Source organism: Macaca fascicularis, chromosome 3, assembly GCF_037993035.2.
Source record: "Macaca fascicularis isolate 582-1 chromosome 3, T2T-MFA8v1.1".
In the NCBI taxonomy this organism is placed as follows: domain Eukaryota; kingdom Metazoa; phylum Chordata; class Mammalia; order Primates; family Cercopithecidae; genus Macaca; species Macaca fascicularis.
In genome coordinates this window covers 54,937,071-54,958,749 of record NC_088377.1, presented here as the reverse complement: position 1 = coordinate 54,958,749, position 21,679 = coordinate 54,937,071, and the positions used below count along the sequence as shown (strand labels likewise).

General features: G+C 39.6%; 1 long non-coding RNA gene across 2 annotated transcripts in view; it reads left to right on the top strand.

Annotated features, from left to right (window-relative positions):
- LOC135969877 (uncharacterized) overlaps nt 1–21,679 on the top strand; it is a 148,911-nt gene that overhangs the window by 14,040 nt on the left and 113,192 nt on the right. For both annotated transcript variants that reach the window (XR_010585239.1, XR_012433151.1), the window contains exon 2: nt 15,206–15,384. This is a non-coding gene — a long non-coding RNA (uncharacterized lncRNA). The remainder of the gene's footprint in view (nt 1–15,205; nt 15,385–21,679) is intronic.

Sequence of the window (21,679 nt, the reverse complement as noted above, 5' to 3'; positions counted from 1 at the left end):
TTTGGGAGGCCGAGGTGGGCGGATCACAAGGTCAGGAGTTCAAGATCATCCTGGCCAACATGGTGAAAACCCGTCTCTACTGAAAATACAAAAATTAGCTGGGCATGGTGGTGCGTTCCTGTAATCCCAGCTACTCAGGAGGCTGAGGCAGGTGAATCGCTTGAACTCGGGAGTTGGAGGTTGTAGTGAGCTGAGATTGCACCACTCCAGCCTGGCTGACAGAGTGAGACTCTGTCTCAAAAAAAAAAAAAAAAAAAAAGGAAAATATAGAAAAGTCCAACAAACCAACCAAAAAGAATAAAAGCATCATGTAACACATGCTGCAGAGACAGCCACAGATGTCATATTGTTAGACTCATTTTCTGTGTATGCTTAAGAACACTAAAAAATGAACATCCCTGTGACAAGTGCATCCTCATTACAGGAAGAAGTCCATCCCCGAGGCAGGGTGAGTCACAGGGACTGGAACGTGAGGGCTCCTGCTGCCTCGGAGGAGTCAGGGTCTGCTCACATGGGCATCAAGAGTCCTAAGCAGGGGGAATAACTTCTGCCCTGAATCATAGCCCCCGGCCCTCCCACCACAGGAGGATGCTTCCATAAATTGTACTCAGAAAAAACAAAGCTCATTTCAGTCGAAGACAAACTGTAATATAAAAGAGACCAAGATAGAAGCTATATAAGAAAATGGGAGGAAAGGGACAGCGGGAAATGGCAAATGAGAAATGCATGGAGGAAAATAGGGTATTTGGCAAGAGGACCAGTGTCACCAGCCTTTCATTCAGTAAAGAAAAGCTTAATGAGGCATTTATGAAACTAGAGCTCAAGCAGAAATAGCAGCATGCAGAGAAGACATGGCAAGACAACAGAGATGAAATGTTAGCTGGAAGAAATAAGTGAACAAGCAGGAAGAAGAGAAAGATAAAGCTACTGAGAAACACAAACTGTGGTAAAGGAAGGACAAAGAAGAATTAGCATAGCTGAGAGCACAGGAATTATTATGAAGAAAAGAGTTGAGAGAAGCAAGCAAAATAGCTGGGTGCAGCGGCTCACGCCTGTAATCCTGGCACTTTAGGAGGCCAAGGTAGGTGGATCACTTCAAGACCAGCCTGGGCAATATGGCAAGATCCTGTCTCTACAAAAAAATTAGCCAGGCGTGGTGGTGCATGCCTGTAGCCCCAGCTACTCAGGAGGCTGAGGTGGGAGGATCACCTAAGCCTGGGGAGGTTGAGAAGCCTGGGCAACAGAGAAAGACCCTGTCTCTAACAAACAAACACCTATACACCTATTTCATATATGTATATATAGAGTATCTATATAATCTGTATCTATTTATCATGTATCTATCTATGGGGAGAATAAAGTAAAAAAAAAAAAGTTCCAACATGTCATAATTGTTGTCCCCAAGAAAAAGATTAAAATAACAAAACAAAAAATATATATTTTGAGATTTACTATGAGAAAATTTTCCATAAAAAAGTTTCAGTCTATGTAATAAAAACAGCAAACCATGGCTCTCAGGAAAGCTGGCATGCAACTATCAGCACCAAAATATTTCCTAAGAAATAGTAAACATGGCCAGGCATGGTGGCTCATGCCTGTAATCCTAGTACTTTGGGAGGCTGAGATGGGAGGATTGCCTGAGGCCAGGAGTTTGAGAGCAGCCTGGACAACATAGTGAGACCTTGTCTCTACAAAAGCAAAAATTAAAAAAAAATATTAGCCAGGTGTGGTGGTGCATATCTGTAGTCCCAGCTACTCAGGAGGCTGAGGCAGAAGGATCACCTGAGCCCAGAAGCTCAAGGCTGCAGTGAGCTATGATTGTGTCACTGTACTCCAGCCTGGGTGACAGAGCAAGATCCTGTCTCAGAAATAAAAGAAAACAAACATACAAACAACAAAAAAAAGGGTTCTCAAAAGGGACTATCAAAGGATATAACTGTTCGCAATTCCAGGTTCTGATACCCACATCCCAATCACCCAATTAAAAAAAAAAAAAAAAACAGAAATAGTAAACATTGTGGATAAAAAAATAATTCCTTGGTCATTGAATCAAAATATCAAGTAGGTCCTCTGCATAAAAATCACAGGATGGGCCTCAGGCTTGCTTCTCTGTATTCAGTGCTAGAGACAGTGAGGCTATACCAAATATCTTCAAGATAAGAAATAGTGACCCAATCATTTTAAACCCAGCACAACTTTTGCTAAAGCATAAAGGCAAAAGAAAACCATTTTAGCACTGTCATAAGAACAGACATTTAGATTAATGTAATAGAATTGAAAGTCCAGAAACAAACCTTCAAGTTTACAGTTAATTGATTTTTGACAAGTGTGCCAGAATTATTTTTTAAACAAATTTTCTGAAGAAATAGAATATCTGCACATTAAAAATGAAGTTGGACCCCTACCTCACAGCGTGTACAAAAAATTGATTCAAAATGCATCAAAAGATTAAATGTTAAGAGCTAAAATTACAAAACTCCTAGAAGAAAACATAGGCATAAGTCTTCATAACTTGGATCAGGCAATAATTTTGTATATATGACACCAAAAACCCAAGAAACAAAAGGAAAAACAGGTAAATTGACTTCACCCAAATTAAATACCTTTGTGCTTCAAACGACACGATCAAGAAGGTTAAAAGACAACCCACAAATTGGAAAAAATATTTGCAGATCATATATCTAACAAAAGAATTGTATCTAGAATATGTAAAGAATTCTTACAATAGAATAGTAAGAGGGAATAACCCAATTTAGAAATGGGCAAAAGATTGAAATAGACCATTCTCCAGAGAAAATATACAAGGTTGACCATGGTGGCACATGCCTGTGGCCCCAGCTACTTGGGAGTCTGAGGTGGGAGGATTGCTTGAGCCCAGGAGATTGAGACTGCAGTGAGCCGTGTTCATGCCACTACACTCCAGCCTAGGTGACAGAGCAGGACTCAGTCTCAATAAATAAATAGAGAAAAAGAAAATATACAAATAGGCAGTAGAAAAATAAAAAGATACTTAACTTCAGTGGCCACCAGGCCACCCAATCAAAACCACAATGAAATGGCATTTTATATCCACTAGAAAAATAAAAAATAGAGAGAGAGGTAATAATAAGTATTGGTAAGGATGGGGAGAGAATGGAATCTTGTGCATTGCTGGTAAGAATGTAAACTGGTGCAACCACTCTGGAAAACAGTTCGGTTGATACTCAAAATGTTCATCACAGAATTACCATATGACCCAGCACTTCCACTTCAGGGTATGTATCCAGGACAAATGAAAGTGTGTGTCCACACAACAACAAATGTTTCTACCACCTTACTTACCATAGTCAAAAAGGTAGAAATAACCCAAATGTTTATACACATTTTGGACAAATAAACTGTGGTGTATCCATCAAATGGAATATTATTTAACATACAAATAAATGAAGTACTGATACATGCTACCACATTTGTGAAACTTGAAAACGTGCTACGTGAAAGAAGTCAGTCAAAAAGACCACATATTGTATGATTCCATTTACATGAAATGTCCAGAATAGGCAAATCTGTAGAAACAGAAAGTACATACGGTACATTAGTTGTTACCGTACATTAGTTGTTATCTAGATTTGGGTGGGGGGAGACGAAGGCTGGGGCAAATGAGGAGTGACTGCTTATGGGTAAGGGGTTCTTTTTAGAAGTGATAAAAAAAAGTCCTAAAAATGTGTTGATAGTTGGACAACTCTGTGGATATACTAAAAAGCATTGAATTGTACAATTTAAATGGATGGGTTGCATGGTATGTGAATTATAACTCAATAAAGCTGTTACAGGAAATATAAGAAGATCATTTTAAGGTGGCTAAGAATTTAGAGAATGTAAATCCCATAGGGTCTTGTTAAAGAAATACTAGATGATAAACTTCAGCCAACCAAGAAATGAACACTAACATTATGGTAAACAGACTGGCTGCAAACATTCAATCAATTTAACTTTAGGACTAAACTACAAAAGAAAAAAAAGTGGTTTCAAAACAGGAAGTGTTCTAGATTATAATCCATTCAATAAAATAAGACTTTCTGGGTTCATTCTGACATAAATAAATAGAGACATGAAAGCTCTTCCTTATAGTAAAAGTTCAGCTAATAAATGTAACAGAACTTATGAAAATAGAAAATAGGCTGGGTGCAGTGGCTCCTGCATGTAATCCCAGCACTTTGGGAGGCCGAGGCAGGCAGATCACCTGAGGTCAGGAGTTCGAGACCAGGCTGGCTGAAATGGCGAAACCCCATCTCCACTAAAAATACAAAAATTAGTTGGGTGTGGTCGTAGGCGCCTGTAATCCCAGCTACTTGGGAGGCTGAGGCAGAAGAATCTCTTGAACCTGGGAGGCGGAGGTTGCAGTAAGCTTAGATCACACCTCTGCACTCAAGCCTGGGTGATAGAGTGAGACTCTGTGTCTCAAAAAAAGAAAGAAAGAAAGAAAGAAAGAAAGAAAGAAAGAAAGAAAGAAAGAAAGAAAGAAAGAAAGAAAGAAAGAAAGAAAGAGAGAAAGAGAGAGAGAGAGAGAGAGAGAGAGAGAGAGAGGGAGGGAGGGAGGGAGGGAGGGAGGGAGGGAGGGAGGGAAGGAAGGAAGGGGAAAAATCACCATTTGGCAACCATGGTAGTGGCCTTTGGCCATAGTGGACCTGTGGTCACGGATTCAGGCATGCTAAGGCAGGTGGATGGTAGGTTGATGATGTACAGGATGCTGGCATGATCTCAGAATATGCCCCCATAAAACAGTAACTAATTCCAAGAGAAAAACTAATGTCTTTCTGGTGAAGAAAACAAGGAGATTCCAGCATGACCAGGTAACTGGACATTAGTGTCACCAGCGGTGGGTGGTACAGATTGACATTGTGCACTCCTTTTTTGTTGTTGTTGTTGTTGTTGTTGTTGTTGTTGTTGTGAGACAGATTCTTGCTCTGTCAGCCAGTCTGGAGTACAGTGGCATGATCTTGGCTCACTGCAACCTCCGCCTCCCGAGCTCAAGCAATTCTCCTGCCTAAGCCTCCCAAGTAGCTGGGATTACAGGAGTGTGCCACCACGCCTGGCTAATTTTTGTATTTATAGTAGAGATGGGGTTTCACCACGTTGCCCAGGCCAGTCTCGAACTCCTGACCTCAGGTCATCCACCCACTTCGGCCTCCCAAAGTGCTGGGATTACAGGCATGAGCCACCACGCCTGGCTGACGTCGTGCACTCCTGATGCAGAGAAGAACACAGTATTATGTCAGTGACATCCTACCAGGAATCCATGATCTGAGTCTGGTCACAGAGAGACATGAGATGGACCCGCACTCAGCGTCATCCCACAGCATAGGAGGCTTGTATTCTTTAAAATTGTTGGGGACATAAGTGACAAAAAAGATTAAGGAATTGGTCCAGGTTGGGGGACACTAGGAGACATGACAAATAGAATAGATGCAATACATTTTCCTGGATGGCATCTTGGACCCCAAGGGAAAAAGAGACATCACTGAGAGAGTTGGTAAAATTTGAATGGGCTCTAAAAGGTTTGGATGGGAGCGTTGTGAAAATGTCGACTACTTGATTTGGAAGCTTGCATGATGAGAGATCTTTGTTTTAAGGAATGCACACGGGAGTATTTACAAGTCACAGTATACTGTTCCCACAGCTAGCTCTCAAGTAGTGAAGGAAAAGACGTGTGTGTGTGTGTGTGTGTGTGTGTGTGTGTGTGAGAGAGAGAGAGAGAGAGAAAAGAGAGAAAATAATAGCAAGGGAGGGAGAGTGGGGACAACAGAGGGAGGAAGATACGTAAAAATGCAATAAGATGGTAATGACTGGGAAATATGGATGAAACAGATATGGAAATATCTTGAACTGTACTTGTAACTCTTCTATACATTTGTAATAATTTCAAAATACAGCATTTTTAAATAGCAGAATATAAATGTTAAAAATGTGAAAAATGGGCTGGGCACAGTGGCTCACACCTGTAATCCCAGCACTTTGGGAGGCTGAGGTGGATGGATCACCTGAGGTCAGGCATTCGAGACCAGCCTGGCCAACATGGTGAAACCCTATCTCTACTAAAACTACAAAAATTAACTGGGCGTGGTGGTGCATGCCTATAATCACAGCTACTCGGGAGGCTGAGGCAGGGGAATCACTTGAACCCAGGAAGTGGAGGTTGCAGTGAGCCGAGATGGCACCACGGCACCCCAGCCTGGGCAACAGAGCAAGACTCCGTCCTGAAAAACAAAACAAAAACAAGTACAAACAAACAAAGAAAATGGTGCATGATACAGCATAAATAATGCTATGAGTATCATCAAAAGACTTGAATCTTTTGGTTAATCTCTGCTAATAAACCCACTACAACTGTGAAGTAACTGACTTTCCAATATTAAGTGCACCCCATTCTTTCCTGTAGCCTAGTCCCTCTAACCACAAAATAATCCCAGGATTTACAAAACAAAACAAAAAAATGTATAAGGTATTGTTCAATATCTCCTGTGACTTTAATTGTGGCAAAGACTGCTCCATGTTCACTTTCTTTTCCTCCGGGGCACGGAGCAAGACAACCCTCCCAGCTTCCCTTGTAACGGAAGGTGCCTGTGGCTGAGTTCTGAACAATGGGATCTGAACAGAATGATGCACACTCCATACCTCTCTAACCTCAGATCTCTAGCCAACTGCAGGATATCCAGTAGGGAACTCTGGGGTCCTAGGGGATAGAAGAGTGTGGGTCCTTGAATGACCCTGTAAACGAAAACACACACACACACACAAAATTCTAAGGTCTTCCCCGAACCATCTGAATGGACCGCTCCTCTCCAACAAGAGCATTCCAAAGTTAACCTGAAAAAACTAGTTCAGGACATGATGGGAAGGGGGAGCCAGCTGTACCCCATTATACCCTCCTCCCTTTTAGAATTACTGATAAAACAGCCTCTTTCAGTCTGATAAACATTTGCAACCTATTCTCTCTGAAACCTGCTACCTGGAGGCTTCATCTACATCTTAAAACTTCAGCCTCCACAACCCCTTACTGTAACCCTAACCCAGACATTTCCTTCTGTTGACAATAACTCTTTCAACCAACCGCCAATCCAAAAATCTTTGAATCCACTTGCAACTCGGAAGCCCCCACCTCCATTTGTTCAGCCTTTCTGGACTGAATCAATGTATGTCTTCTGTGTATTGATTGATGCCTTATCTCCCTAAAATACAAAAAAAAACCTAGTTGTGGCCCAGTCACCTTGGGGACATGTTCTGAGAATCTCCTGAGGACTATGTCAACAGGCCAATGGTCCGTCATAATTGGCTCAGAAGAGATCTCTTCAAATATTTCAGAGTTTGACTCTTTCCATCGACAACCCCATGAACACTTATGGGCTGTGATCTGGGTTTAAGCCACTGAGTCTTGGGGCTTGTGTGCTATATAGCACTTAGTCTGACATGGCTGAGAAACGCACAGTATTGGCAAAGGAAGGAGTTAAGGGAAGAGAATTCAGAGGAGGAGTTGGAGAGCAGGGAGGGTCAGCCTTGGACAAAGGAAGTTCAGATTGATTGAAACAGCACAGAGATCCTGAAGACACAGAATAAAATCTTTGCAACAGCCAAGTTCAGATAACTGTGCTTGGAGAATTGAAGAGGAGCAGGCGAGGTGTGAAAGGGAAAATAAAAAGGCTCTAGGGTTGGAAAACGTGTGTGAGCATTTGAGCTGATGGAGACAGGCTGGAAGTCAGTTACACAAACCACTTCAGTTCAACAATAGGTACTGAGCAGACCTAGCTGGAGGGCAACATCTTCTTCTATCAGTGAATGCCTGGGCAGGGAAGATATAATAATGCAGGCAGCTCCAACAAGACTGAAACTGAAAGCCATGGAATCCTCTAATACAGGGGTCCCCAGTCCCCGGGCCGTAGACTGCAACCAGTCCTCCATGGCCTGTTAGGAACCAGGCTGCACAGCAGGAAGTGAATGGCAGGCAAGGGAAGCTTCGTCTATATTTTCAGCTGCTCCACACCACTCTCATTACTGCCTGAGCTCTGCCTCCTGTCAGATCAGTAGTGACATTAGATTCTCACAGGAGCATGAACCCTATTGTGAACTGTGCACAGGAGGGATCTAGGTTGCGAGCTCCTTATGAGAATCTAATGCCTGATGATCTGTCACTGTCTCCCATCACCCCCAGATGGGAGGAAAATGAACTTACAGCTCCCACTGATTCCACATGATGGCGAGTTGTATAATTATTTTGTTACAAATTACAATGTTTTAATACTAGAAATAAAGGGCACAGTAATCATAATGCACTTGAATTATTCCCGAACCATCCTTACCCCTCATAGAAATATTGTCTTTGACAAAACCAGTCCATAGTGCCAAAATGATGGGGGACCACTGCTCTAGAATTTTGGGGTGACTGCTTAGAGGGGTTCCACTTGAGGCAGAGCAGAGATCCTCTCTTAGGGGGCCATTGGGCACCCCTCACTCCCAACCATAAAAATAAAGGAAAACCTTGAGTTCCCCAAGGGAAATTCCAGGCACCTAGCTAACCTTAAAAATTAAGTGAGCAACTTGATAAGCAAGAAGATAGTAGCTTAAAACAATAGCCAAGGAAGTTAGAGTTTGGTTGCCTATAGAAACTAAAGAAACATCTTAACATGTGTCCCTGTGTTGTTTTTCAAAAACCTACACCCCCATCAAATAGATGTCAGATAAGGAGAAACTGAGGACTGAACTTTAACCACCATCCTTTGCCCCTGAATTTCTTTTTGAGGGATCTGGAGGGGTCACACTGTGGACCAGAGCTAGCATTCTTTGCTGCAGACCACAAAATTTTAGACAAGGCTTTACCTCCTTAACCAATCACAAATCAGATAATCTTTGAATTATCCTTGCCTTTAAAATTTCTTACCTGTAAGCCAGGCAGGAGTTCAGGTCTTAAGTATGAGCTGCCCTAGTCTGCTTGCTCGGCACCCTGTGAATAAATGCTTCATTTTCTCTTGCTGCAATTCTGATGCCCAGTCCTGATGGCTTTGCTGCACTGGGTGGGTGGACCCAAGTAGAGTTTAGGATAACACTTTATCATAAAATTATGTGTGTCCCGTTCTTCTGTTTAGTGCCAGCTCCAAAAAGATACAAAGATAATTAATGAATCTGAAAGTGAATATTGGCCAGGCCTGGTGACTCACACCTGTAATCCCAGCACTTTGGGAGGCCAAGGCGGGTGAGTCACTTGAAGTCAGGAGTTGAAGACCAGCCTGACCAACATGGCAAAATCCTGCCCTACTAAAAGTACAAAATTAGCTAGGCATGGTGGCGCACGCTTGTAATCCCAGCTACTAGGGAGGCTGAGGCAGGAGAATCACTTGAACTCAGGAGGTGGAGATTGCCGTGAGCTGAGATCATGCCACTGCACTCCAGCCTGGGTGGCATAGCAAGACTCTGCCATAAGATAAGATAAGATAAGATAAGATAAGATAAGATAAGATAAGATAAGATAAGATAAGATAAGCTAGAATAGAATAGAATATCTATTTCCAATGACAAGTATTTATCAATCACTCCCCACGTAAGAGGCACTGCTCTAGGTTATTTGAAAATGCAGTATGTTAAGAAACATTTTCCGTCTTTGAGGATCTCATATTCCTGTCAGAAAGACAGCCCTCAGAGATGAGGGAGAACAAAGCACAAAAATGAAGGATCAATGCTTGTATGTGTCACACAACAAGGGCAATATTTCGTATTTGACATTAGTGAGGGATGGATCATGTCACCCTATAACTATGGAAAGTTAGAGAAGGTTGTTTTGTTTTAGCGAGGATCTACTAAACATTCTAAGTGCCAGTGAGGGCTTTGGAAATGGTGGCTGAAGCTGTACCAACCCAAGGGGAGGAGAAAATTGAAGTCTTGGCTCATGTCAATAGCAGAAAACAATAACTAGGGGTTCGTCATGGAATGGTTGTTCAGCCTAGTCTTGGAAACTTGTCTTAATTTCTTTAGTATAGGTAACTATTTATTCATAGAAAAAATGTAGGTGCCCTTATATCAGTTATTCATAGGCTGAGAATGTAGTTCATAGAATATCCCTTCTTGTTTTGGCCAAATTAAGGTAGTTATGGAGAAAGAAGAAAAATTACAAGACAGAAATCATACAATCAAGTCATAAAGCTGGTGACAGATGAATGGCACTGTCACCAATACCAGAAACACTTTAATAGCTGCCAAAGGGCCTACCCAACCATGCTGAACCCAGGCAGAAAAAGGAGAGAACTGGAAAGTTCGGATTTCCAGGGACTTGGTGAGTGCAGGTCAATGTGGGTAGGGTTGTGAATATTGCACACACATCAAGTTTCCTTCTCAGGGGATTCCTGGGTTAAAAAAGGCAGAAGTTTTACAGGCAACACTCAAGAGTAAGCAAGGTCGAATGGATAATTTCTCTCCCAAGTTCTTCATAGAGAATACAGCATCAAGCAAGGAAATCAAGTCAACAAGCTGAAAGGACGCAAAGTCCAAAGAAGAGCTATGGTGAAAGTAAAAAAAAAAAAAAAAAAAAGGACAAAATTAAAATAAAGGTGAAGGAAAGTAGATGAACTGTAATGGGAGAAAAAGATAGGAGGATCCTGAGCAACTGCAACTAGTAAAGCTGTAATGACCATCATTCTACGGCCACAGATATCAAGCATGTGTGTAGGTTACAATGGTTTAATAATGGATGGATGGTTTTCTTTTCTTTTCTTTTTTCTGAGACGGAGTTTTGCTCTGTCTCCCAGGCTGGAGTGCAGTGGCGCAATCTGGGCTCACTGCAAACTCCACTTCCCGGGTTCACGCCATTCTCCTGCCTCAGCCTCCCGAGTAGCTGGGACTACAGGCGCCCGCCACCATGCCAGGCTAATTTTTTGCATTTTTAGTAGAGATGGGGTTTCACCATGTTAGCCAGGTTGGCCTCGATCTCCTGACCTCGTGATCCACCAGCCTCGGCCTCCCAAAGTGCTGGGATTACAAGTTTGAGCCACCACACCTGGCCTTTTTTTTTTTTTTTTTTTTTTGAGACGGAGTCTTGCTCTGTCGCCCAGACTGGAGTGCAGTGGCACAATCTCGGCTCACTGCAACCTCAGCCTCCCTGGTTCAAGCGATTTTCCTGCCTCAGCCTCCCCAGTAGCTGGGACTACAGGCACACACCACCACACCCAGCTAATTTTTATATTTTTAGTAGAGACAAGGTTTCACCATGTTGGCCAGGATGGTCATGATCTCTTGACCTCAGGTGATCTGCCCACCTCAGCCTCCCAAAGTGCTGGGATTACAGGCATGAGCCACTGCACCTGGTTGGTTTTTTAATCTCCCAAGGAGGAATATTGGAAAGGATTATGATTGCTCAAATACTACGCACCTCTTGACTTTCGTTTCTTACCTCTAAGGCTTATGAAAGTGAGGTGTATGGTTGTCTCCACCTTGCATACTTTTAATGGGAATTCTTTTTAAAAAAATTTTTTTTTTGGCTCGGGAGTACATGTGAAAGTTTGTTACATGGGTAAACTTGTGTCTCGAGGGTTTGTTGTGCAGATTATTACATCACTTGGATATTAAGCTCAGTACCCAATAGCTATCTTTTCTACTCCTCTCCCTCCTTTCACCTGCTACCCTCAGGGAGACCCCAGTGTCTGCCGTTCTCCTCTTTGTGTTCGTGATTTCTCAACATTAAGCTCCTACCTACAAGTGAGAACATGCAGTGTTTGGTTTTCTGTTCCCAGATAATGGCCTCCAGCTTCATCCATGTTCCTGCAAATAACATGATATCATTCTTTTTTATGGCTGCATAGTATTCCCTGGTGTATATATACCACATTTTCTTTATCCAATTTGTCATTGATGGGCATTTAGGTTGATTCCATGTCTTTGCCATCGTGAATAGCACTGCAATGAACATTTGCATGCGTGTGTCTTTATGGTGGAAAGATCTATATTCCTCTGGGTATATACCCAGTAATGGGATTGCTGAATTGAATGGTGGTTCTGCTTTAGCTCTTTGAGGAATCGCCACACTGCTTTCCACAATTGTTGAACTAATTTACACTTCCACCAACAGTGTATAAGTGTTCCCTTTTCTCCACAACCTTGCCAGCATCTGTTATTTTTTTTACATTTTAATAATCTGATTGGTGTCAGATAGTATCTCATTGTGGTTTTGATTTGCATTTCTCAAATGATCAGTGATATTGAGCTTTTTTTAAATGCTTGTTGGCTGCATGTATGTCTTCTTTTGAAAAATGTCTATTCATGTCCTTTGCCCACTTTTCAATGGGGTGGTTTGTTTTTCTCTTGTTAGTTTGTTTAAATTCCTTATAGATGCTGGATATTAGATCTTTGTCAGATACGTAGTTTGCAAATATTGTCTCCTATTCTGTAGGTTGTCTGTTTACTATGTTAATAGTTTCTTTTGCTGTACAGAAGCTCTTTAATTTAATTAGATCCCACTGTCAATTTTTGTTTTCATTGTGATTTCTTTTGATGTCTTCATCATGAAATATTTGCCCATTCTTAGGTCCAGGATGATATTGCTTAGGTTTTCTTCCAGGATTTTTATAGTTTGGGGTTTTACATTTAAGTTGGGAGATAGATAACAAACTGACTTGCAAATAAATAATATGCCAGGTGTTCATAATTACTAAGGAATTAATAAACTGGGATAAAAGGAATAACAATTCATACAAATAATAAAGGAAAATTTAAATAGTGATAAAAGAAGACATATAACAGGGTGGGTGTATGTAAGAGTTAATTTTATATGTCAACTTGACTAGGTTAAGGGATACCCAGACAACTAGCAAAACGTTATCTCTGGGGGTGTCTGTGAGGGTGTTTCTGGAGGAGATTAGCATTTGAATCAGTAGACTGAGTGAAGAAGAGCTGCTCTTAGTAATGTGGGTGAAGGCCAAGTGCGGTGGCTCACGCCTATAATCCCAGCACTTTGAGAGGTCAAGACGGGTGGATCACCTGACGTCAGGAGTTCAAGACCAGCCTGGCCAGCATGGTGAAACCCCGTCTCTACTAAAAATACAAAGATTTGCTGGGCGTGGTGGCATGCACCTGTAATCCCAGTTGCTCGGGAGGCTGAGACAGGGAAATTGCTTGAACCCGGGAGGTGGAGGTTGCAGTGAGCTGAGATCATGCCATTGCACTCCAGCCTGGCCAACAAGAGCAAAACTCCATCTCAAAAAGAAGAGTAATGTGGGTGAATACCATCCAATCCACTGGGGGTCCAGATAGAACAAAAAGGCTGAGGGAGGGCTAATAATTTTTCTTTTCTGGAGCTGGGACATCCATCTTTTCCTGCCCTTGGACATTGGAGCTACTGATTCTTGGGTCTTTGGACACCAGGACTTACACCAGCCTGTCCCCTAACCCCTGCCCTGGTTCTCAGACCTTTGGCCTTGGACTGAAAGTTATACCATCAGCTTTCCTGGTGCTCCAGCTTATAGATAACAGATTATTGGATGTCCTGGCCTCCATAAACACATAAATCAATTTTCATAATTATATAATTATTTGCATAAAAATGCAAAGTGCTCCAAATATATATGGAGAGTTTAGGTCTTAGAATAAATTCTTTGCAACAGCCAGGTTCAGATAACCGTGGTAACTCTTAAAATAAACCCTTTGCAACAGCGAAGTTCGGATAACTGTGGCAGAGATTATATACAACCTGTTTCTCTGAGGAACCCTAATACAGCATATAATTTTATGAGGAAATTAGGCAATGCAGCACTTTGCACTTGAGTAGGAAATTGGGCACTGAGCTTTCTGACAAGCAATGAGCAAAACATATTGAATTTGGTAATTTAACTTATGCGATTAAAAAAATAGACATATGTATGTCATCGAAAAGAGTTAAGCTCTGTAAAATTTTTGAAGAGATTTAATCTGAGCCAAATATGAGTGACTATGGCTCGTGACACAGCCCTCAGGAGGTCCTGAGAACATGTGTCCAACGTGGTCAGAGTGCAGCTTGGTTTTATACATTTTTAGGAGGCATAAGACATCAATCAAATACGTTTAAGGAATACATTCAGGAAGCCGGGACAACTCAAAGCAGGGGCTTCCAGGCTTTAGGAAAATTTAAACATTTTCTGGTTGACAATTGGTTGAGTTTGTCTAAAGATCTGTTACCCATAGAAAAGAAACGTTCAGGTTAAGGTAAAAGATTGTGGAGACCAAGGTTCTTTTGAAGTCTTATAGTGGCCGCCCTTAGAGACAATAGATGACAAGTGTTTCCTATTCAGATTGTTAAAAGGTGCTAGACTCTTAGTTAATGTCTTTAGGATGGTGAGGGCCTAGAAGAAAACGATCTAGCTATGTTAATAGATACTTTACAGATGCAAGTTTTTGCCCACAAAGGACAGCTTTGCAGGGCCATTTCAAGAAAAATACGTTTCTGCCATGGCAAAGAAATGTATTTTGAGGTAAAGTATTTTGACTTTCTTCTTTGTCACATAATGTTATGCCAGAGTCAGATTGGAAAGTAAGTCACAAAATACAGGGTTAAATAAAACCTATCTGATGAGAATTTATGGTTTGTAGGGCCTGACTCCCCAGACCCCTTAGATAGGAATTTGGGCAAGAAAAAAATCAGAGCTCAGTCCTCACCTATATATATATATTTTTCAGATAAGACGTTTTTCCAGCATCAAACTCCAAAGAGTATGTATCTCAATAACCCTTTTAAATACTGTAACTTCAGAGAACGGAAAAAGCATTAACATTCAGAGTCATAGGCAGATAACTGATGGCCGAGGAGGGACAGAACGTGGATTGGGGAGTGGGATGTGGAGATTTCCCTGGACCAGAGGTGGGGACTCTCTGAGAGGTTCTACCGGTTTTGACCAGCTGCTCTTTATGCCTCGGCGGCCTCCTGAGTCTTCTACATTAGAGCTTTCCTAACACAGGCTGTTAAGCTCTCTTGTGCTGATTTGACATCTGGAACAAATTCTTTTGTCATACACCATCAGACTTTAAACAAATAAGAGCTAATGAGTTATACAGATGCCATGATTTTGCCTCAACCAATAATTACTTTGTTCACTCAAGGGTAGTACCGAGGTCCAGAGACGGGAGGATCTCTCCTGTTTCACCTCACATTAGCATTTGTTTGCTTTGACAAATATCTGACTTGTCTGATGTTTACAATGTAACATATTTATTTTGCCAGGTCTGCCCTGTAGATCATCCTGTCCCAGAGATCTACAGCATAATGGCCTGGAAACAGACTTTGTTTTGGAGCCAAGCCCAGCAAAGTCTTAATTCCTTCTCCCTCAATCACTATCTGGATGAACCAGGGCAAGTCATTGAGCCTCTCTGGGCCTCAGTTTCCTCACCCAAAAACTGGAGGTAAAAACACACAGCCCATGGGATGGGATTACATAAGAGCCTAACACAATGTCTGGCACAGAGGAGGAAATCAGTAAATATTTGCTCCCATCCTTTGCTCAAATCACTTTTAACTCATGGTCCCTTTGAGAAAATGAGGAAATCAGTCTTCATTTGACTGAGAAAAGAAGTAAATCTTTTTCTGTTGTTGTTAAGATAAGACTTATCTATGTAAGTTCACTTTAAGGATAGTGATTTGTTATTTTTCATTTAAAGCCAATTAATCAATGTAGTGTGGATGTCTTCCTTCTCCCTGGAGTCTCTTTGAAGTGGTTTGCTCCCAGGGCATCTAAAGAGAAGATGTCAGAGGGCTGGAATAAGAGAAAGTTGACAGAATGGAGAAAGGGCTATCTGGGATAGAAGGGTGTACACGCTACCTCTCTAGTTGGTTCCCAGTGGGGGATATTAGGACAATGAATTGTAGCTCAGTGTCCAGCTTCTGGAACCTCTGAAGGAAGTCAGATCCTGCCTCCAGGGATGCCTATGGATATTTCCTTCTCTGCCCAGGCAAGCCCACCTCCAGCTGCAGCAGCCACAGCTGCTAGAAACAACCAACACCAGCAGGAGAGGAGATAACCCAGGCATAAGGCACCAGGAGAAATAAGTCGGGGATGGGGTCGGTGGTCAAATCATTCTCCTTTTTTGTAATAAGTTTTATTTTGTTTTTCATTGTCATATAATAATTATATATATTTACGAGATGTAATGTGATGCTTGGTGTGCATTATGTAATGATCAAATCAGAATGGTTAGCATATTGATCATCTCAAATGCCTGCCATTTCTTTGTAGTAAGAATACTTAACTGAGGCAGGGGTATTATGAGGTCAAGAGAACGAGACCATCCTGGCCAACATGGTGTAACTCCGTCTCTACTAAAAATACAAAAATTAGCTGGGTGTGGTGGTGCACGCCTATAGTCCCAGCTACTCGGGAGTTGAGGCAGGAGAATCCCTTGAACCCAGGAGGCAGAGGTTGCAGTGAGTCGAGATTGCAGCACTGCACTCCAGCCTGGAGACAAAGCAAGACTCCGTCTCAAAAAAAAAAAAAAAAAGAACATTTAAAATCCTCTCTTCAAGTTACTTTGAAGTGTACCATACAATATTGTCCACTATCGTCACTGTTGTGCAATGGCACACCAGAATTTATTTCTCCTAACTGTAACTTTGTACTCATTGACCAACTTCTCTTTCTTTCCCTCTCCTCACCTATACTCACCAGTCTCTGGTAACCACTGTTCTTTTGTATGTTTCTAAGAGATCAATATTTTTTAGATTCTACACATGAGTGAGATCATATAAGATGTGTCCTTCTGTGCTTGGCTTATTTCATTAGCATAATTGTTTTCTAGGTTCATTTTTATAAATAACAGGATTTCATCTTTTTTATGGCTGAATAGTATTCCACTATGTGCATATACAACATTTTCTTTATCCAGCCAGCCATTGATGGACACTTATGTTGATTCCATAGCTTGGTTAGTGTGAATAATGCTGCAATGAACATGGGACTGCAGATATCTCTTCAACATATAGATTTCATTTTCTTTGGATATATACACACTAGTAGGATTGTTGGATAATATGATAGTTCTATTTTTAATTTATTGAGAAACCTCTGTACTGTTGCCCGTAAGCGTACTGTTGCCCGTAAGCGTACTGTGCCCGTAAGTGTACTGTTTTGTATTCCCATCAATAGTATGTAAGAGTTCCCCTTTCTCTGCATCCTTGCCAGCACTTCTTATTTTGTTTATTTTTTTATGATAGACGTTTTAACCAGGCTGAGCTGGTATCTCACTTTGGTTTTGATTTGCCTTTCCCTAATGGTTAGTGATGTTGAGCATGTTCTCATGCACTTATTGGCCACTTGTGTGTCTTCATTTGAGAAATCTCTATTTAGATCTTTTACTGATTTTTAAATTGGCTAGATTATTTGTGGGTTTTTGTTTTTTTGTTTTGATTTTTGCTGTCATGGTGTTTGAGTTCCTTATATATTCTGGATATTAATCCATGGTCAGATTCATAGTTTGCAAATATTTTTGCCCATTTTGTAGATTGTCTCTTCACTCCATTGATTGTTTCCTTAGTCATCGCCTTTTTCATAAACTTTGCCCAGAATAATGTCCTGAAGTGTCTCCCCTATGTTTTCTTCTAGTATTTTTATAGTTTTGAGTCTTACTTTCATTAATTATTATTATTATTATTATTTGTAGAGTTGAATTCTCATTATTTGCCCAGGCTGGTATCAAACTCCTGGCTTCAAGTGATCTTCCTACCTTGGCCTCCCAAAGTGTTGAGATTACAGTCCTGAGACACTGTGTCCAGTGTCTCACTTTTAAGTCATTAATCTATCTTGAGTTGATTTTTGTATATGGTGAAAGACAGGAGTCCAGTTTCCTTCTTCTGCCTATGGATATCCAATTTTCCCAGCACCATTTATTGAAGACCATGTTCTTTCCCTAGTGTATGTTTTCACTGACTTTGTCAAAAATCAATTGGCTGTAAATACATAGGTTTATTTTTGGGTTCTCTCTTCTGTTCCATTGATGTATACCATGCTGTTTTGGTTACTATAGTCTTGAAATATATTTCAAAGTCAGGTAGTGTGATGCCTTTATTCATTTGGCTCAGAAATACCTTGGCTACTTAGGCTCCTTTTTGATTCTACATGAATTTTAGAATTGCTTTTCTATTTCTGAGAAAAATGGCATTGATATTTTGATAGGGATTGTTTTGAATCTGTAGATTGCTTTGGGCAGTATAGTGATTTTAATGACATTAATTATTCCAATCTATAAACATGAGATGTCTTTCCGTTTGTTTGCATCCTCTTCAATTTTTTTCATTTGCAGTTTGTATTACAGTTTTACTTGTAGAACTCTTTCATCTCATTGGTTAAATATATTACTAGGAAGGGTTGTGTTTTTTTGGTAGATTTGTAAATGGAATTGCCTTCTTGGTTTCTTTCTCAGCTATATGAACTTTCTCAGTTCATTATTGGTGTATAGAAATGCTACTCATTTTTGTATGTTGGTTTTATATCCTGCAACATTAGAGAATTTAATTATCAGATCTAAAAGTTTGTTGTTGGAGTTTTTAAGTTTTTCTAGATGTAACATCATGTCATCTGTGAAGGACAATTTAATTCCTTTGTTTCCAATTTGCATGCTTTTTATTGCTTTCTCTTGCCTGATTGCTCTGTCCAGGAATTCCAGTAGTATGCTGAATAAGAGTAGTGAAAGTGTGTATCCTTGTCTAGTTTCTGTTTTTAGAGGAAAGATTTTTAGCTTTTCCCCATTCAGTGTAATATGATCTATGGGTTTGTCATATACAGCTTTTATTAGGTTAGATATTTCCTTCTGTGCCTTGTTTGTTAAGAGTTTTCATCATGAAGAAATGTTGAATTTCATCAAATTCTTTTTCTGCATCTATGGAGATGATCATGTGGTTTTTGTCCTTTGTTCTACTGATGTGACGTATTACATTTTGTGATTTGTGTATGTCAAAACATCTTTGCATCCCTGGGATAAATCCTGCTTGATCATGGTGTACTATCTTTTTGATATACTGTTGCATTCAGTTTGCTAGTATTTTGTTGAAGATTTTTGTGTCTGTGTCCAACAGAGATGTTGGCTTATATTTTTCTTTTTTTCATTGCATCCTTGTCTGGTATTGATACCAGGGTAATACTAGTTTCATAGAATGAATAGAGAGAATTCTCTCCTCTCCTTTTTTTTTTTTTTTTTTTTTTTGAATAGGGAGAATTGGTGTTAATTCTTTGTAAGGTTGATAGAATTCTTCAGTGAATCTATCAGTCCTGGACTTTTCTTTGTTGGGAGTCTTTTTATTGCTGATTCAATCTGATTACTCTGATTATTGGTTTGTTCAGGTTTCTGTATCTTCCCAATTCAATATTGATATGTTGGAGTGTATGAATTCCTTGTACATCTTCTAGTTTGTTAATGTATACTTGTTCATAAGTCTCTGATGATATTTTGTATTTCTATGGTACCAGTTGCAATGCGTCCTGATTTTGTTTTTCTGATTTTTAAAAATTTGAGTCTTTGCTCTTATTTTCTTTGTTAGTCTGCTAGCAATTTATTGATTTTATCTTCTCAAAAACACAATTTTTTGTTTCACTGACCCTTTGTAATTTTTTTAGTCTCCATTTTATTTAATTCTGCTCTGATCTTCATCATTTTTTCTCTTCTACCAATTTTGAATTTGGTTTAATATTGCTTTCCTAGTTCGTCGAGGTACATCATTAGATTGTCTATTTGAAATCTTTCTACTTTTTTGATGTAGATGCTAATTGGTATAAAATTCCCTCTTAGAATTGCATTTATTGTATCCCATAGATTTTGGTGTGTTGTGTTTTGATTTTCACGTTGTTTAATTTTCATGTATTTTTTTTTTCAGTTTTCAAAGTTCATCGTGTTATTGATTTTGATTTATTCCACTGTCTGAACAGATACGTGATATGATTTCAACTTTTTGTTATTTTTTGAGATTGTTTCGTGTTTCAACATGTAATCTGTCCTAGAGAATGTTTCATGTACTGACGAGAAGATTGTGTATTCTGTACCTGTTGGATAAACTGTTCTGTAAATGTCTTTGAGGTCCATTTGTTCTAAAGCACAGTTTAAATCCGATATATCTTTGTTAATTTCCTGTCTAGGTGACCTGATTACTACTGAAAGTGGGATGTTGGAGTATCCAACCATCATAGTATTGGAGTCTATCCTTTTCAACTTAATAATATTTGCTTTAAATAGCTGGGTATTTTAGTGTTGGGTTGATATACATTTAGAATTTTTATATCCTCTTACTGAATTAATCCTTTTATCATTATATAATGACTTTTTTGTCTCATTACTGTTTTTGACTTAAAGTATGTTTTAAAGTATACTTAATGTATAGCTACTTCTGCTCAATTTTGGTTTCCGTTTCCATTTCCATAGAATATCGTTTTACATTCCTTTACTTTCAGTCTATATGTAACTTTACAGATAAGATGAGTTTCCTGTAGCCAGCATATAGTTGGGTCATTTAAAAAAAAATCCTTTTTTATATCTTTTAAGTGGAAAGTTCAATTCGTTTGTATTCAAGGTGATTATTGATATGTGAGGGCTTATTTCTGTCATTTTGTTAACTGAATTGTGGTTGTTTTGTATATCCTTTGTCCTTTTCTTTCTCTCTTATTATTTATCATTGTGGTTTGGTGGTTTTCTATAGTGGTAACATTTGAGTTTTTTCTTTTCCCTATTTGTAGGTTTGCCTTATCAGTGGATTGCATATTTTCATGTGTTTTCATGAAGGTAGATATCATCCTTTCACTTGTATGTGTAGGATTCCCTTAACCATTTTTTGTTGAACGGGTCTAGTGGTGATGAATTTTCTCAGCTTTTGCTTGCCTGAGAAAGATATTACTTCATTTTCATTTATGAAGGGTATCTTTGCTATCTTCACTGAGTATAGTAAGTATCCTTGACTGGTAAAATTATTTTTTCTTTCAGCACTTTCGATATATCATCCCAGTCTCTCCTGGTTTATAAGGTTTCTGCTAAGAAATTCACTGTTAGTCTGTTGGGGGTTCCCTTATGAGTGGCTAGACACTTTTCTCTCGCTGTTTTAAGGATTATATTGTTTTTCTTGACTTTTGACTGTCACTATAATGTGCCATAAAGAAGGTATTTTTGAATTGTGTGTATTTAGGGATTCTTGAGCTTCTTATGTCTGGATGTCTCAATGTCTTGCTAGGCTTGGGAATTTTCAGTTATTATTTGGTTAATTAAGTTTTCTATCCATTTTGTTCACTCTTCAACTTCTGGGATACCAAAATTTCAAATATTTGGTCACTTTATGGTGTCCCATATGTCACAGAGACTTTATTCATTCTGTTTTATTCTTCTTTACTTTTGTCTGACTGTGCTATTTTGGAAAACCTGTGTTTGAGTTCTGAAATTCTTTCTTCTGCTTGATATAGACTATTGCCAAAGTTTTCAAATATATGTTGCATTTCCTTCAATAAATTATTCAGTTTCAGTATTTCTCTTTGGTTCTTTTTTATTATAACTATATTTTTGGTAAATATTTCATTTATATTCTGAATTGTTTTTCTAGGTTTTTGTGTTATCTACATCCTTTTGTATCTCATGAACTTCTTTAATATCATTATTTTAAATTATTTCTCCAGGATGTTATTCATTTCTTTTTCACTGGAATCCGTTGCTGCAGAACTATTGTGTTCCTTTGGAG